The sequence below is a fragment of the Vigna unguiculata genome, chromosome 6 (assembly GCF_004118075.2).
Source record: "Vigna unguiculata cultivar IT97K-499-35 chromosome 6, ASM411807v1, whole genome shotgun sequence".
Taxonomy (NCBI): Eukaryota; Viridiplantae; Streptophyta; class Magnoliopsida; order Fabales; family Fabaceae; genus Vigna; species Vigna unguiculata.
This window is the reverse complement of record NC_040284.1, coordinates 14,918,673-14,936,616: the sequence shown is the minus strand read 5'-3', so window position 1 is coordinate 14,936,616 and position 17,944 is coordinate 14,918,673. Positions and strand designations below refer to the sequence as shown.

Sequence of the window (17,944 nt, the reverse complement as noted above, 5' to 3'; positions counted from 1 at the left end):
CATATTATTTATTGTACAAGCAAGACCAAGATATACCTGGCCCAAGGGAAGTTGAGGTATACTCGGCCCAATGGTGCAAGGAGAAGAGGCGTTGCTGGCAAAAAGGGGTGTATGAGAGACCTAAGTGGATAGTGTAAGGAATGGTTGGTGTAGAGAAGGGCTGGGAACATGTCATTCCGGCGAGGCCGACTACTACTTAGCCCACTAAGTCGTGTACATCTTGGCTCGGTTGAAGCCAATCTTGACCCCGTGTGAGAGTAGGCAACGTAATCCCAGGCGGAATATGAGAGTATAACGGTACATTCAAGTCTGGGACAATTACAATTGGATATTCATGGGGTTTATTAGCATTTATGAAAGAATGAAAACAACATTGCGAATAATGAAGTCAGAATCAAAGTCAGGTAATATAAAATAAGGTGTAATTTCCGAAGGTAAAGGCAACTATCTTAACTTAGCTTGAATATACATACTATATTAGAAGACCAATAACTTGAGCGTTAGAGTGCTTGCAGGTACCCCATCCCCTTGGCGTACTACCCGGAGGCAAATTCTAAGGAGTAGAAGTGGAGGATAGAAGGCTCTTGAGACAATTTAGTTTCGTAAAAGAATATTTTGGCGCCCACTGTGGGGTCAAGTTGTTCTCAAGATACATGGTGTCAACAAGGACAACGATGGATCAAAACACGGCATTGGCGAAGATGCAACGGGAGGTGCAAGAGGAGATGTAGAGGGAGATGCAATGGCAGTTGGAATAATTGAGGCGCAAAAGCGAAGAAGAAATTAACGCCTTGAGGGCAAAAAATCAAAGGATACGAAGGCAGGTGGAGCAACCATCCCAAAGGGGGGAGGCATCTCGTGGTGAAGAGGAACGTGAAGAGATGTCAGGTCGGGAAGGATCTAAAACACAAACCTACACCAACCAAATTGGCATGAGAATGGGAGCACCTAGACGCCACCCTTTTGTGGATGGTATTATGGATGTTGAGCTCCTAGTGCATTGGAAGGGATTAACCATTAGTTAGTATGATGGTACCATTAATCCAAGGAGCATGTCAACGTCTTTACCACATAGGTGGGACTGTACACATCGGAGGATGTGATCTTTTGCATCTTTTCGACATCTTTGAAAGGTCACGCCCTTAGCTGGTTTATGCGACTGCCACCTAACTTTGTTGATTACTTTGAAACGTTGACTACACATTTCGGTATCCAGTTTGCTACTAGCAAACCTCATCATCTCACCTCCCTAACACTAGTAAATATACACCAGGAAAGGGGGGAATCTTTGTGTGAGTTCATGGAACGATTTGGAAAGATATCGTTAAACATCAGTAATCTAAACCTTGAGGTGGCCTTGCATCATCTTGTCACAGTTCTAAGGTCGGGTCCTTTTGTCGATAGTTTGTGTAAGAAGCCTGTAGCAGATTTGGAGGAACTCCGAATGAGGGCCACCTAGTTTATGCAGATGGAGAAACTCTTAGAGTTCCACAATGCTAATAGGGTGGATAACCCTGAACGAAGGCAGCCGAAAAAGGATAGGAGGACAATTGTTAGGCCTGACAACAAGTTTAGGGAACCCAACCAGCCAAGATACCATAGGTATACTCCTTTGGTATCTAACAAAACAAAGATCTTGGAGGTAGCACTTAATGCAAATCTTATATGCACCCCTAGAAGGATGCCGACACCCCCTAATGCTAACACCACTAAGCACTATCGGTACCATCGCAACTTTGGGCATACTGCGAAAGATTGCTTCACCCTGAAGGACAAAATCGATGAGCTAATTCAGGCAGGACATTTGCGAAGGTTTGTAAAAAGGGAATAAGGTGGTTTTTCTTTCAAGACATATGGTAGCATGGTCCATGGAATTGTATGAATACTACATTCGTTGTTGTAAGATCTGAGAAAAATAAATAAATAAATAAATAAATAAATATTTATTTAATAAATGCAGGGGCGGGAATCCCTAAGTTAATTAATATGAAGAGTGAACAAGGAGCAATGGTAGCTCAAGTAGTTAAAGTACTTGGCTATTATGAGAAGACTTGGATTTGAGCTTTGTGTATGCCATTAGTGTATTAATTTAATTGTTTTATTATTTTAATAGTATGTTTGACTATGGTGCGTGATAATATAATCCTAGAGGTATAGGAATTATCACGAAACATGAATTAGTTGAATGGTTGTGCAATTGTTTGGTAATTGAGTTATGGTGGGTTGGCTAGCATGATTTAGCCTTGACTTATTTGTCTTTTATTATTTTTTTGGTTCAACAATGTTAGGGAAAACCTAGAAACCCTAGCAGCCATCAAAGAAACCAAAGAGGCATGGAATCATCTGTTACAATCCAATAAACTCACATGTTAATGGTGTTAATTGTTATTTTCGTTTTGGGTAATTAAGGGAGAATTAATGATGCTAATAATGGATGAGAGGGAGGAGAGTGGTACTCTTGGGAAGTCATTTTTGTGTGGCTACCAAAAGGGAGTTTTGGCTTAGAAGAGTGTTAAAAGGCTGGAAGGAGTGCTCAAAGGTTGAGATCAAAGGGGAGACCAATTGTGGTGCAAGGAAGGATTCTAAGAGCACTTTTGGAGTGGAAATTCTAGGTTAGGGGAGTTACTATCTATGTTTATGATTAAATTATATGTTTTCGTGATATATGGTATGTTGAGGTGCTTGTTCTGTTGAATATTGTTCACTGGTTTAACATTTCTAGGAATTTTTCAGAAATTGCCTAGCGGTCATGAAGACCCGCCACGTGACAAATGTGCTAGAACCCAATTTTCTAGGTCTTGGGGATGAACCGCTTGGCAGCCATATTCTCCCCACTAGGCCGCTAGGCGACGCTAACTAGCTTGCCAGTTCTTCTAGATTCTGAATTTTTTAGCAATGTTGAAATGCCTGGATTGGATATGTATATTTGTTTGTATGATTAACGCAATGATTAAATGACTAAGTATGCATTACCTTAGTGAAAATTGCATGCATGTAGCTATGATTGGGGATTAGGGTTCATGTGGGAATTGGGAATGATGAAATATGATTTTGTTATGATTGATGTATTATTTTCATGAAAATGATATTAATTCGAACTAGCATGAAAATTATAAGTGGACCGATTGTTAAAGATAAACCAAAATGCATGTCTAATTGATAACTTGGAATTGGGGATGCGCGCTAGTACAGGAAAACTCTAGACATAACCTAGAATTTGCATGCACCACTTGGCAGTACCTGGACTGCCGCCAGGCGACACATCAGGTACAGAACAACACCTAGGGATGGCAACGAGACAGGGCGGGAACGAGTTTCATTATCCCATACCCATCCCTGTAAAAAATATTCATCCCCATCCCCATACCCAAACCCAACGGGTATCAAAGTTTTATCCCATCCTCATCCCCACCGGGTAACGGGTATAATCTTATATGATACTCGTACATGTTTCCTTACTACTTCAATATAAATTTTAATTAATTTTTATAAAATAATAAAAAATTACTGTAAAGGAAACATAATATTATCAAATATTCAATATTAAGAGGATTGTTGTTTCTTCGATATCAAATACTTTGAAATCAATTATAATTATTTACATTTTAGATTGGAATACCAAATAAAATTTCATGAAAACTAAAACATTTATTAAATTTGCAAACTGCAAACATTAATGAAACCTAGTTGATAAAATTTAAAAATATTTTTAAAAAAATTTAAAGGAAAACAAATATTCAAATTAAAATATATTTTAAATGTTTGTTTACTTCAATTTTTTAAATTCTAATGAATCTCTTTTTTTATACACTAATAAAAATGATAATACATCACTTAATCAAAATGACGCAAATAACAAATAATAAACATAATAAAAAAATTTAGCATGGATATTGTATCTTTTGAATTCCAATATATGTTTGATAGTGATAAAATAATATTCATGACAATTACATTAAATTTTGATATTGTAGGAAATAAAAGTTATTTATAAAATTATAGTGAAAAATTACAGTATGATTGATATAATGAGTTAGAAAATAAAAAATGATTAGATTAAATATACTGAAATAGTATTCTACATGATGAAAATAAACAACAAATAAAAATATTAAAAAATTAACAAATGTATGTCTTAGAAACTATTGAAAGAAATCTCACAAAGGAAAATAAATGTATAATTAAGGGTATGATAAGATGAAAAATACCTTAGACATCTAAGAACACTTTTCAAATATCAACATATATACTCAATGGTTGAGAAACAAAAGAGTTCTTCAAATGAAACAAAAATTAATAAAAATAAGTAATTTTTTTTTATATTACCTAGTAAATGAAAGTTTTATGCTATTAAACACTTAAATTGAGAGTATTAAACATACTTATGTGAAAGGAAAATATACAATAAATAAAAATATTAAAAAATAATAGAAATATTCAAATATGAGACATAAAATTTTTTTAATTGACATACATCATTTTAACATAATTACATAAATGTTATGATAAGATGAAAAATATATTGGACATGCGAATGAGTTTCATGACAAACCAAATAATTAAAAATAAATTGAAATATATATATATATATATATATATATATATATATATATATATAGGGTTACTTAATTAATTGTGAATATTTTAATAATTTAAATGATGACAGAGATATGGCGGGGACAAGTATTATGGCAGGGATATGTACATCCCCACAACCATCCCCATACCCAATTGAAAAAGTCGGGGATTCCCCATACCCATACACATACCAAGTCAATGCGGGGATTCCCCATCAAAACGGGACGAGTTCGGACAATACCCACAGGGGCGGGTTTATTTGTCATCTCTAACAACACCCTGATTCTATTTCGAGTTGGGATTTTGGGTGGATGGTCAAAGGAGTTATGTGTATATTATTGGATAATTGGTAGAGGTGTTGGAGAGAACACACAATTTTGTAGTTAAATTGAATATGTGTATGATCAAGTGACGATTGGGACCTAAAAAGAGTATGAGAGTAATGTTTTTGTGACTGTGACGTTTAAAGTGCCTGTTTTGGTTACTGTTATTATGTGCAATCTATGATGTTTGAAGAAATGTAGTGTGGTAGGTTGCATTTGGGTAAAAGAATAAGGGTATGGTAAATTTCATAGATAATTGTATAAATGCATGTTTTAATTATGAAATGTCAGTAAATGGATGTGTGCATTGTGATTCAATCATAGGGATTATGACTGGATAATTGTAGTGTGATATGAATTGTGTGTTGTATGATTGGGGTGCATTGGAACCTATTCAAGAGTACTAAAAAATCCAGTAACATTGTGCTATTGGTATAGCATCTAGCGATGCGGGACGAGCTGCTATGCGATAGAGACCCAAAATAGTGATAGTGGCCACTAGATTCATGTGGCACTTGGCGGCAGGGGAGGCTGTAAGACCCACTAAATTTAAATAATTAAATAAATAATTATTTAATACATGCAGATAGTGGAAGTCTTTATGATAATTAATTCTGACTTGCATGATGTGGAATAGTATTAACTCAAATGGTTAAGAGTACTTAATTAGGTGAAAGGACTTGGGTTCAAGTCTTATGTATGCCATTTATGTGTTATTTTATTTATTATTATTTTTGATAATATGCTTGATCATGTTGAGTGATAATATAATCATAGAATTATATTAGTCATCATGAAACATGAATTTGTTAAATTGGTTGTGTGCATATACTTAGTAATTAAGAGGTTGTAAGTTCAAACCTTGGTGAACTCAAATTAACTTTCTTTTTGTTAAACATTATTTTGGCATGAATGTGAAAGGGTGGAAGAAACCTGAAGGGACAACCAAGGTAGGGCTGGAAAAACATCTAATAATGGCTCTTGAATGGCCATTAACCTTTACTCTAATTAATTTTCGTTTTATTGAGTAAATAGGGTAGTTATTGGGTTGTAATGGTGTGAGAGAAAGGAATTAGAGAAGAAAATAGCACTGTATTGTTGTGAGGATAGTGGGCTGCGGATTTTCAGAGCAATAGGGTGGAATTGCAGAGAGATTTAGAGTTTTTGGGTGGAGAGTCAAGGGGAGGCCATTGGAGATCATAAGGAATTTCAACAAAATTGTCTTTGGAACAAGGATATCCAAGTTAGGGAAGTTCCTTGTTTGTTTTAATTTTAGTGATATGTACTCGTGATGTGCCAAGGATTTGAGAATGCTATTTTTTCCATTTTATTTGATTTTCGTTCGAGTTTCTGGAATTTTCCAGTAACCGCTTGGTGGTCACACGCGATCCGCCAGTCGACACAAGCTTCAGACCCATTTTTCTGGGTTTTCTTCATGAAACGCCTCGAGGCGGAGGATGATCCGCCAAGCAACGCGAACTAGGGGTGACCAGTTTTGGCTTGCTCTAGGTTTTTGTGTTATCCGTGATGTTGTCGTGATGATCTATATGCGTGAATATGAATTGTTATGGGTGAATTTGACTGCATTAATATTTATATGTTGAATGTAAGAGTATTGTATGAAATTGGGCAATTAGGGTTCCTGTTGGGGTTGAGAATGAATAAGCATGCTCTAGGTCTATGATTGGCGCATTGTTTTTCTGTGAAAAGATATAAATGAATGAAGTATGAACATTTTATGATGTGTGCATTTGAAACTGTATCGGTATGATGGTGGATGCTGAAATAGGGATTGTTTGGGGTCACGAAAGGTGCGGGAGAAACCTGGCAGAACCCAGATTGCCACGCATCGTTTGACAACACCTAGATTGCTGCCAGGCGACACACTAGAATAGAGAATGTCTAGAGTTGACTTTGCGAATTGTGTTTGTTAGGGTTTTGTTCATGATATTCTGCATGATTTGGGTTGGTTGGTAGGGGTTTATTCATTTGAAATAGGTGAGGGAGTACATTACCATGCATATAAGGAAGAAGGGAATGGAATTAAATGCATGAAATAATAAAAAGTGTTCTTAGACAAAATGTGATGAATTGTATGCGTTTAAATGTAATTATGTGTTTGTTGGAGTGTTGATCTATATTGGAGATCATAGGTATAAATTGGTAAAATATTGTAGTCATGATTGTTTACTTTATATCTAAGTATGAAGCACAACTTGAATTAGGAAAACTGTTATGGAATGCAATTAATGGATTGAAGTGTGTGAACGTGCAAATTAGTTTTATAAACATGCCTGAATGAATGAGATTGATGTCCAGGAGGGGGCTAGCTTGTATGTTCATCGTTTGGTATGGTTTAAGGTTTATGTACAACATTGACAATTTTGAGGCATATTTCAATTAGTAAATAAAGAAGAATAAATTGGACATGAAAATACTTGATTTGGGCATGAGTTATTTGTATATATTGAGTTTTGGTTATAGTATTATGTTTGGAATAATATGATTGTTATAAGAATGAGGCATTGTAAGTTTGAGGTCTCTTAATACCTAATGAAAATGTCAAAAGCCAGTAGCATTGCGCTACTGGTATGGCGCCTAGCAACGTAGGGCTAGCCGCCAGGTGATAGAGTTCCAAAATAGTGGCAGTGGCCACTGTCTATGCGAGGCGCTTGGCGGCGGGTTTGGGTCCGCCAGGCGGTGACAATGAGAATGGACTAGATGGCGCCTGGCGGTGTAAGATGCCCGCCAGGCGGTTTTAGGTGCAGAGTTGGCTCGTGAGGAGGTTTTCTACACAGCTTTGAATGAGTGTCATGATGCGATGTTTTGGCTGGGGGGCCAATTATGAGTGTAACTTGTATTGGGGTAACACGTGGCCACTCTAGGTTGTAGCCTGGTGGTTTAGGAAGTCCAGTGGAATGTTTAAGATCGTGGCTCGTACGACGATGTTTCAGACGATTGCCCTCTTTAGTGAATCTAATAGAGTTTGGTAGTCAGGGGACAACTACGAACTCCTATTCATTTTTGGGAACTCCACTTGGTGTCACAGTGTGAGGTCGTGGTAAGTTTATTCCCGCGTGTGGACTATCAGGTGGTGGCCTATAGTCGGAAGGGCGAGTAGACACTCGTGCAGCAAAGATCGATTAGTGGACTCACCAAAGGGTGTAGAATCAATAGACGTCTAAATTAAGGGTTGAAAGTTGAGGAACTAAGGAAAAAGGAAAAAAATGCTAACGCGTGTTATAATCTTTAGATGCTTTAATTATTATCATATTTTAGTTGTTTTATTTAAATGAACTCACCCTATCTGTGTGTGTGGCAATGATCATGTAACTTGTTACATGGTAGCAGATGTTGATGTAGGTGGGCATGTGGATGTTGGTGCGTCGAAATAATTGTTTTAAATTTTCCCGCATTTTGGGAAAAGAAGTAATTAATAAATGAGGTTATATATATATATATATATATATATATATATATATATAATCTTGATTTTTCTTATTTTAAATAAGTAATTTCCGGCTAGGAAGTTACAAAGGCTTCGCCAGGCGGAGTTCGCTGACAGAGGCTCTAGGAAGGCTTGTCACCTGGCGATGGGAGGAGATCGCTAGGCGGTCTGGAACCAATTTCCGCCTCGCGAAGTGAGAGATGCGCCAGGAGGTTTTGGGTGCAAAGTTGGATCGCGAGGAGGATTCTACACAACTTTGGATAGAGGTCTTGATGCGATGCTTTGTTGGGGGCCCAATTACGAGTGCAACTTGTATTGGGATAACACGTGGCCTAACAACTGGTATTGGGGTAACCTTTGCTGGTGGTTTTGGAAGTCTAGTAGAGTGTGCGAGATCGTGGCTCGTACGGATGGGTTCTGGAAGATTACCCTCCTTAGTGTTAGCTGACGAGTTTGGTAATCTCGGGACAAATACGGACTGCGGTTCCTATTAGGGAACTTCACTTGGTGTCGTGGATCGTGGCCATGTCAAATTTATTCCAACTGTGGACTATTAGGTGGTGACCTATAGTTGGAGGGGCGAGTAGACACTTGTGGCAGCAAAAATTGATCAATGTAATCATCAAAGGGTATAGAACTAGGATGCAACCAGGGGAAGTTTTAGAAGTTGAGGATTAAGGATTGTGGCTTGTGAGTCTTAGGAAAAGCAACACTCTTATCGGGTTTTGATGAACAAGTAAGGGTTGTGCTCTTGTCGGGTTTTGGTGAGCAGGCAAGGGTGGTTGCTTGTAAGTCCTAAGGAAAGAAATGCTCTTACCGGATTTTGGTGAACAGAGTAAGGGTTGTTGCTTGTTTTTGCACGAGGTGTTTGTGCACAAAGGGAGAAATTCTCTTCCAAGAGGCATTGGGGCGCAAGAAAGGAAACTGGTTTGTTATGAGGGAATGATATATTATATGGTGAGACTTAGGAGTATTAGATGTGTTTGGAATAATGAATGATTAATTATTACATTGTGTAGTGTACTTTTATTCTGTTAAGCTCACCTTATCTACTTGTGCTTGGCGATGATTGTGTAATGTGTTACACGGGAGCAAATGATGTTGCAGGTGTTGCGGGTGAAGCATATATTTTCTTGTTTGGGGAAAAGCCTTTATGATGTTTTCTTGTTTTATGGATTTTAAACATTTTGTAAACATTTATCTTACTAGACTCAGAATTTGTAATCGAAAATTATAGTTTGTGAATTTTGGTTTAATGCGATATAATAAATGTTTTCAATTTTCCCGCGTTTGGGAAAAGGAATTATCATAAATGCAATTTTATACTTACTTCCTATTTTAATTATTTAAATTAGTAATATCCGACCAAGATGTTATAGTTGTGAGGAACGAGGACCAATCAAGGCGCAATGCCTCACTGATTTCATTAATGAGCTAGTTGGAGTCCCATAGTCAAGTGGAAGCAAGTTGGTCCTTTCGGTGGATGGATCCTCTAATGCAAAGGGAGGAGGAGGTGTCATCATGCTACTAGGCTTGAATAACTTTCTTTTTGGAGCAATCCTTATGATTCAGTTTTAAGCCCTCTAACAATCAAGCTAAATATGAAGCATTAATTCTGGGGCTGCTGTTAGCAACAGACATGGGTGCCGAGAATATCACGTGTAGATCCGATTCTTAGTTGGTGGTAGGGCATATGGAGGGTACTTTTCAAGTCAAAGATTTGTTTTTGTTACACTACTATCATGTGGTAAGAAGAATGTTGGACAAGTTTAAACTAACCAAGTTGGAGCATGTGAATATGTCACAAAATTTTAGGGCTAATCTCCTTTCAAAATTAGCCACTACTAAGGTGAAGGCCTAACATCATATAGTTGTCCACACCACTCTCGACTAACCCATACTGGCTTTGATGGATAGTAATGTTATAGAGGTAGCCCCACTCGAGGAAGAAGGGTGAATGATCCCTTTATCAAGTTTATACAGGAGGACGAGGAAGGTGGAGTGAACGATCCTGTCGTTCAGAAGCAAGCATCTAGGTTTCTCTTATCGCCATTGGTTAGTTTGTTGGTTCACGCTCTCACCTTTGCTTTCACACTCTTATTGTCATCGTTGGACTTTTCTTGTGCTCCTCAACATTGTCGTTGTTGCCATTTGGTTCTCTTTGACTCTACTATTGGTTAGCTCACTGGTTTGCACTCTTACTTCTGACATCGTTCCCTCATTGGTGACATCATGCTCTTCACTGTTGTTGATGCCATCACTTGCCACCGCCACCACTACCACTTCAAAATTTTTGTATTGGCAACATAATTGAGAAACTTTTAAATTTGTATCACGTATACAACAACGATTCTCACTATGAACATAGGTTGTGTATATTATGATAACTTTATAAAGAATTGTGGTTTTAGGTAATATATATGACAATGATTTGAGTCATTGTCAAAACGCTCAAATTTCAACTATAGCTCAATCAACGACAGTTGTAGAACCATTGTAAAGAATGCACTTTATATCGTTATTAAAGGCCTTTTACTACTATAAACAATGCTTTCGATCACAATTAAAAATAATTTTAAAATTGGTTTTGTAACACTTGGAAAGAGAAAAGATTTCACCTCTTTTAAAGTGAAAATCACTTTTAACAATAGTTCTCAACCCAACTATTTTCTTTTTTTTTTACTTTTAACAGCAGTTCCCCATCCAATTACTGTTAACTATAAGAACTTTTAACAGTGGTTCCTCGCTCAACCGTCGTTATTTCCCTTAAATTTCAAATTTTAACGCTAGTTCCTATAAAACTATTGTCAAAAGCTTTATTTTATTTAAAAATTTGTTACCGTTTTTTTACATTAATGACTTTTAACCCGTCATTAATTTGTGTCAGTACTTGATCATTTTGCACTAGTGTTTCTTTTAGTGGTGATTTTGTGTGTAATTGGGAATAATTCAAGAGTAAGAATTCATAGTAAAATTTGTTAAACCTACAATATGTTCAACATAAAAGTTTCTTGTACAAATTATGTTTTTTTATCTATTGATGAACTATGTTTTTTTATCTATTGATAAAAGTTTTATTTCATTCAAGTATTTGTAAGTATTGAAATTGTTGAAATGTCAAGAAATAGAAGGTTGAATTGGCTAGTTAAAAAATAAGATGACTTTTAAAAGTTTAAAACATTTTTTAACTGGATGAAATTAACCACAAAGTAAGGATGCAAACACTCCTGGACTAACACTTTCAACCGATCAAAAATAGAGACAATCGATTGATTTCATTAAACAAATATAGTAGTGATAGAATCAACAGATTAAATCAGAAAAACAGTAGATTGAAAAATTGGAAAAATTGCAGAAATGCGAATTTGTGATTTAAATTAGAAACAACATAAAAGATCAAACAAGATTGATTCAAATGAGTTATACAAACATGAGCAAATCCTTAGATCATGCTAGAACACACAAGAATATCAAAAAGATGGTTCAATTATAATTTCTTTAAACTTTAAAGTGCTAAACAAGTGAGAAGAGTTACAGACAAGCACAATGTACAAGATTTTTATACTGGTTCACTCAAACCTGAGTTACATCCAGTTAGTCAAGACAACCTGAGCTTGACTTTGCACTATTTCAAAAGATTTACAAAGTTTACAAGGTTACACTTTCAAAATATGAAAAAACATCACACAATTACTCTTGAATAACACAATAACTACACCAACACAACAAGATTACCCTTGCCGACTTGGAAAACCACTAGGCATAACCCAGAAGCTTGAGAAAGACCAAACCTGAGTGGTAACACAACCTAGCCTACTAGACCTCTTCCTCTAAGCTTCAAAAACCAAGTCAAAACCTTCAAGAATGATCCAAGATCAATCTTCAACAGCTGCACATCTGTATGATCTAGTCTTACACACTTGTTGAATGAATTGTATTAGTTGGAAGCTTTATATTATTTGCATGCTAAAAGTTGCAATGCATTTGCCACATAAATAGTTAGAGTTTTGTGTTTAATACTTTGGTCCTTGTTTAAGTGATGTTTTCTCCATTTCTCATATTCTTTATCTTTTCATTTTCATTTGGTTACAAATCTTATTATATCTTTACATTGTTCATTTAACCTATGAATCAAAGTTTAATTTGAATCATAAATGCTACATATGTTTAATGACAAAAATGAGATTAAATTTTGTAGTTACGATTCTGTAAGAATATTGGAACTTTTGAAAACTTGCAATGCATTTCATTTTGTATCACTTCGCTATTAGTGTCAATGGTGAATAACATACACCTAGTTAACACCATTTAAGAATTTAGATTGGAACTTTATTTCCAAGCACATTCTAATGTGCTAATTATTTGTTTAAACTTGGTTCTGTTTTTAATGTTGATTTACAAATTTTAGAAATGTGCACCACTTATATGCGTCATATTTTGTGAAAGAATTATGCTTTGGAGTATTACGAAGAGACCTTTGGAGTATCATGAGGTAGGTGTTTGAAATTTATTATGTATATGTAATTTAAAGTTTTTCATATTTTTTATAAAGAAATAATTGAGATTTATATTATTTGAATGTTAAAAGTTGCAGTGCCTTTGCCACATAAATAGTTATAGTTTGTTGTTTAATATTTTGGTCCTTGTTTTATGAGTTTGATTACTTTATTTGATCATGTGATGTTGTGTGTTTTATCCGTTTTGGTGATGTGCTTTTTTGGCTTTTATGATTTATTTTTTGTGTGGTCATTTTTAGTTTTTAGGTCGTTGGTGAGTGTTTGTTGATACCTCTACTAAGTATGGATATGGAACAAGGTAATAGCTCCAATGAAAATAAGGTATGAATAACTTATCATACATTTGATTTGTATACGACATTTTAGTAAGTCCCATTAGTGTAGCTGTTTAATTTTCTTTGTAGATACATTTGAGGCATTCTTGTGGAACAAAATATGTTGCATCTATTAACAACCAGTAGGAAAATTCAATTTAAACGAAATTGAAGTGGAGAGTAATTGTAGGAAAATGTTTCAAACTAAGAACACTGACTTAAGCACGTTGTAAAAGCAGTAGAGTTTGATAATGAAGACACAAATGAATGTGAAGAAAGCAATATGTATGACCGAATGAAGCATCAGCCACGATTACGTTTGAAGAGTGCAAGAATTTGAACTCCATTTGCCACATATCAGAGACGAAAGTTTCGTAAATTGATGTGTGTACTTATTTTTTTGAAATTTCTAGAGAGAAAATAGTTGATGTATTTATGTTATTATGACATCGCAAAACCTTGTGATGAGACATCAGTTAGACTTTTTGCTAGAATATTATGTTTTAGTACTTACTATGTATAAGACAATTACTTTGTCTTTACCAAAGTAGTGTCATTTATCAAGTTTGATGTGTCACAAATATGTATTTGTCCAAAAACACCTATTGCATTTGCCATTTAAGTTGTCAATGTCTACCACTAAAATCTCCAACAAATATTTCAAATTATTTTCGCAAAATGTGTAGACAAAATACCCAGGGACACAAATTATGCAGTAATTTTTGGATAAAAAAGTTCAGCATGTAGCCTTGGATAAATTTAGTTTGAATTTAAATGGGCACCTGTACATGGAAAGAAGTTTGGCAAAAGCCCTGACTGCGTTTGCCATTTAAGTAGTTCGTGATTGCCATCTAAAGCTGCAGCCTTAGTGTAAGCAAACTATTTTGGAATCTTATTTGCTTGCCATATCTTGGTGACACAAAAAAAGGTGTAGTGATTTTTGAATAAGAAAGATTAGTCAAAAGAAAATGCAAAGGAAGTTGCCACTTGTCCGTGAAAACCTGTTGTGCAAAATCCTTTACTATGTTTGCCATTTAATTAGTTAGTGATTGCCATTTAAAGCTGCAGACTTAGTCTAAGCAAATGATTTTGGAACTTTATGTGCTTCCCACACTTTGGTAAGACCAAAAAATTTGTAGTGATTTTTTTAATAAAAAAGATTTGTGAAAAGGAAATGCAATGAGGTAGCCATCTGTATGTGAAAACCTGTTGTGCAAAACCCTTTACTATGTTTGCCATTTAGATAGTTCGTGATTGCCATTTAAAGCTGCAACTTTAGTGTAAGCAAACTATTTTGGAACCTTATTTGCTTGCCATATCTTGGTGAAACAAAAAAAGGTGTAGTGATTTTTGAATTAGAAAGATTGGTCAAAAGAGAATGCAAAGGAAGTTGTCACTTGTCCGTGAAAACCTGTTGTGTGCAAAACCCTTTATTGCGATTGCCATTTAATTAGTTAGTGATTGCCATTTAAAGCTGCAGACTTAGTCTAAGCAAATGATTTTGGAACTTTATGTGCTTCCTATACTTTGGTGAGACCAAAAAATTTGTAGTCATTTTTTAATAACAAAGATTGTTGAAAAGGAAATGCAATGAGGTAGCCACCTGTCCGTGAAAACTTGTTGTGCAAAACCTTTACGATGTTTGTCATTCAAGTAGTTCGTGATTGCCATTTAAAGCTGCAACCTTAGTGTAAGCAAACTATTTTGAAACCTTATTTACTTGCCATATATTAGTGAAGCTAAAAAAGGTGTAGTGGTTTTTTAATAAGAAAGATTGGTCAAAAGAAAATTAAAAGGAAGTTGCCACCTATCCGTGAAAACCTGTTGTGCAAAACCCTTTATTGCGTTTGCCATTTAATTAGTTAGTGATTGCCATTTAAAGTTGCAGACTTAGTCTAAGCAAAAAATTTTGGAATTTTATGTGCTTCCCATATCTTGGTGAGACCAACAAATTTATAGTGATATTTTTAATAACAAAGATTGGTGAAAAGGAAATGCAATGAGGTAGCCACCTGTCCGTGAAAACCTGTTGTGCTAAACCCTTTACTGTGTTTTTCATTTAAGTAGTTCGTGATTGCCATTTAAAGTTGCAGCCTTAGTGTAAGCAAACTATTTTGGAACCTTATTTGCTTGCCATATCTTGGTGACACCAAAAAAGGTGTAGTGATTTTTGAATAAGAAAGATTGGTCAAAATAAAATGCAAAGGAAGTTGTCACCTGTCCTTGAAAACCTGTTATGCAAAACCCTTTTACTGTGTTTGCCATTTAATTAGTTAGTGATTGCCATTTAAAGCTGCAGACTTTATCTAAGCAAATGATTTTGGAACTTTATGTGCTTCCCATATCTTGGTGAGACCAAAATATTTGTAGTGATTTTTTTAATAACAAAGATTGGTGAAAAGGAAATGCAAATGAGGTAGCCCACATCATGCATAGACCCAATTATTCAGTAAAATAATGAAAACAAATGTGCAGTTGTTTTTTATGGTGAAATTCATTTCAAAATGAATTGATGAGCGAAGTGGGAAAGTTTTTGTCAAAAAGTTACTATTGCGTCTGCCACTTAATTTGTCATTGTCTGCCACAAAAACTTCCTCGACCACCTGTGGGACGACACCGTCGTCGGCCCAAGGCCCAAAAACGGTCTCAACAAGACCACACCTTCAATTTTCGACCTAGCTCCGACAATGGTACGACGCTGTGACACAAATCATAACAACCAAGTCAGTTTCCGATGAAAACTGAAAAACCCTAAAAATGCATTCGAATCCAAAAAACTATGGTTTCCAATTGAAACCTAACCTGCAAATTCAATGCTTTCCACGATGAACGGTTTTCCGTCAACCACCGTCGGGAATGTTCTACTGCAATCTCGTTTTCGTCAAGCACCGTGGGGAAGAAAGGGTTTCCTGCAGGTGGGATGGAAGAAATTCAATGTGCACCGAGAATGGAGTTTTGATAAACGAGCAATGTTTTGAATCCAGCACAAGATTGTGAAAGAGAACCCCAATTTCGTGAACCACACTTCCTTTCCTTCACATTTCTCTCTCACATTTCTCTCTCACACGTGCAGTGAAATATTTTTTAATTAAGAAATTTATTTAATTAAATCCACGTCAGTTTGTCACATTTTCTTTCTCAAACAATCGTTTTCCTTCTTTCTAATATTGCTATGTTCATGTTTATACTATTATCCCCGTATAGTGCATATTACGAGTCTTCTTTTACGGTTTCTATTCTAATATTATGGTCTTTCTGATAGACTAAGGTTGGAATTGTAGCCAAGCTATCTGATTGCATTGCCAACATTCTCTTTGCTGATATTTTTGTACCTCAAAAATAAACAAGTACTCTACTCTAGAAAGTACTCTCAGTATAATGTTTTATACGTGCATGTAGTGTTTTGTGCACACAATCGAATTTATTTACAATGTTCAACATTTGCAGTGTTTTATGTTTTTGATCTTGCTATGTGGCCATGAATGCAAATGGAGGAGGATTTCCTAAGGATCTCTAAAACATTGAATGCCATGAGATCTATTATAAGGGTGCCAACTTTGGATCCTAAATATAAGATTGCTATTCTCACATCAAATATTTACAACAAAGAGACATTTTTTTAATGTAGATATATTCATGTAATGCAATGCGTAGCTAAATTGCTTTTGTGTCTATTTAATTAATTGGTTTATTTTGAATTACTTTCAATCTTTTGTTAAGTGCTTAACAGTAACCATTACAGAGCTCCAGAAATTGAGGTGATTCATTTTCTTGAAATGTACGGTTCCGTATCATTATTTAGGAGCAACAACAGAGAATAAAAGGGGAGAGGAGATCTTGGAGCTGGTTCAGAACACTGATTTTTTAGTACTTGCAACTTTGCAAGGTATATTCAGGTAAATAACTTGATTACAAATTGAAGGTGAACATAAGTTTATTAAATTATTATTGTGGATACTATCCAACACCTTTTTAAGGAGTTATGGGAAGGATAATTAACATCTACCATGGCATTTTACCATTATTTAAGGGTATCAATCCATCTAAACATGTATATGTTCATCATGCCTCCATCCTAATCAATTGTGAAAGCATTTGATGTGGTTGATTGTCTTGGCAAGGTCGCTGATGCAATAGATCCAATAGATGTGTTGTTGTTGACATTAGTGAATATTTCTTTCTTCCAATTTTTTTTTTTTTTTGCTTTATCTGTTTAAGTGTTGTGTGTACCTTTTTAGGATGATAATTGTCATTTTGACTCTTGATTAATTTACATATTATAGTTGTTTTATAATGTATATTTTCAGATCTAGTATATTGATTTGATATTATATTGTTAAATCATATGATATGTGTAGTTGTGCGGTTTCTTCGAATAAAAATGGAAGGCAAATGTTTTTTTTTCTAGAACAACTTACCTTGTAGAGATTTTTGCGTGATTAAAGATATGATATATTAGATTATTAATTTTTTAAATAATTATATAATAGAATTAGATTATTAATTTTTTAAATATAGTAAAATATTAATACTATTATTTTATTTTTTTAAATGATTTTAAATAAAACCAATAATTAAAACAATGGTTATAAAATTTAGAAAAAAATAATTCATAAATACTTTTTGAAATTTTAATTCTTTTAAAATAATTTAAACAATTTGTAGCAGTTTTAAACATTCAATAATTGTTAAATAATAATTAAATATGATATATTATTTGGTGATTTTTAATATAGTTAAGATATGACAAAATATCATAAACTA

At 34.9% G+C, this 17,944-nt stretch overlaps 1 pseudogene; it reads left to right on the top strand.

Moving 5' to 3' along the window:
• Positions 1-1,468: 1,468 nt before the first annotated feature.
• On the top strand, positions 1,469-17,279 carry LOC114188447 (annotated as a pseudogene).
• The last annotated feature ends 665 nt before the right edge of the window (positions 17,280-17,944 follow it).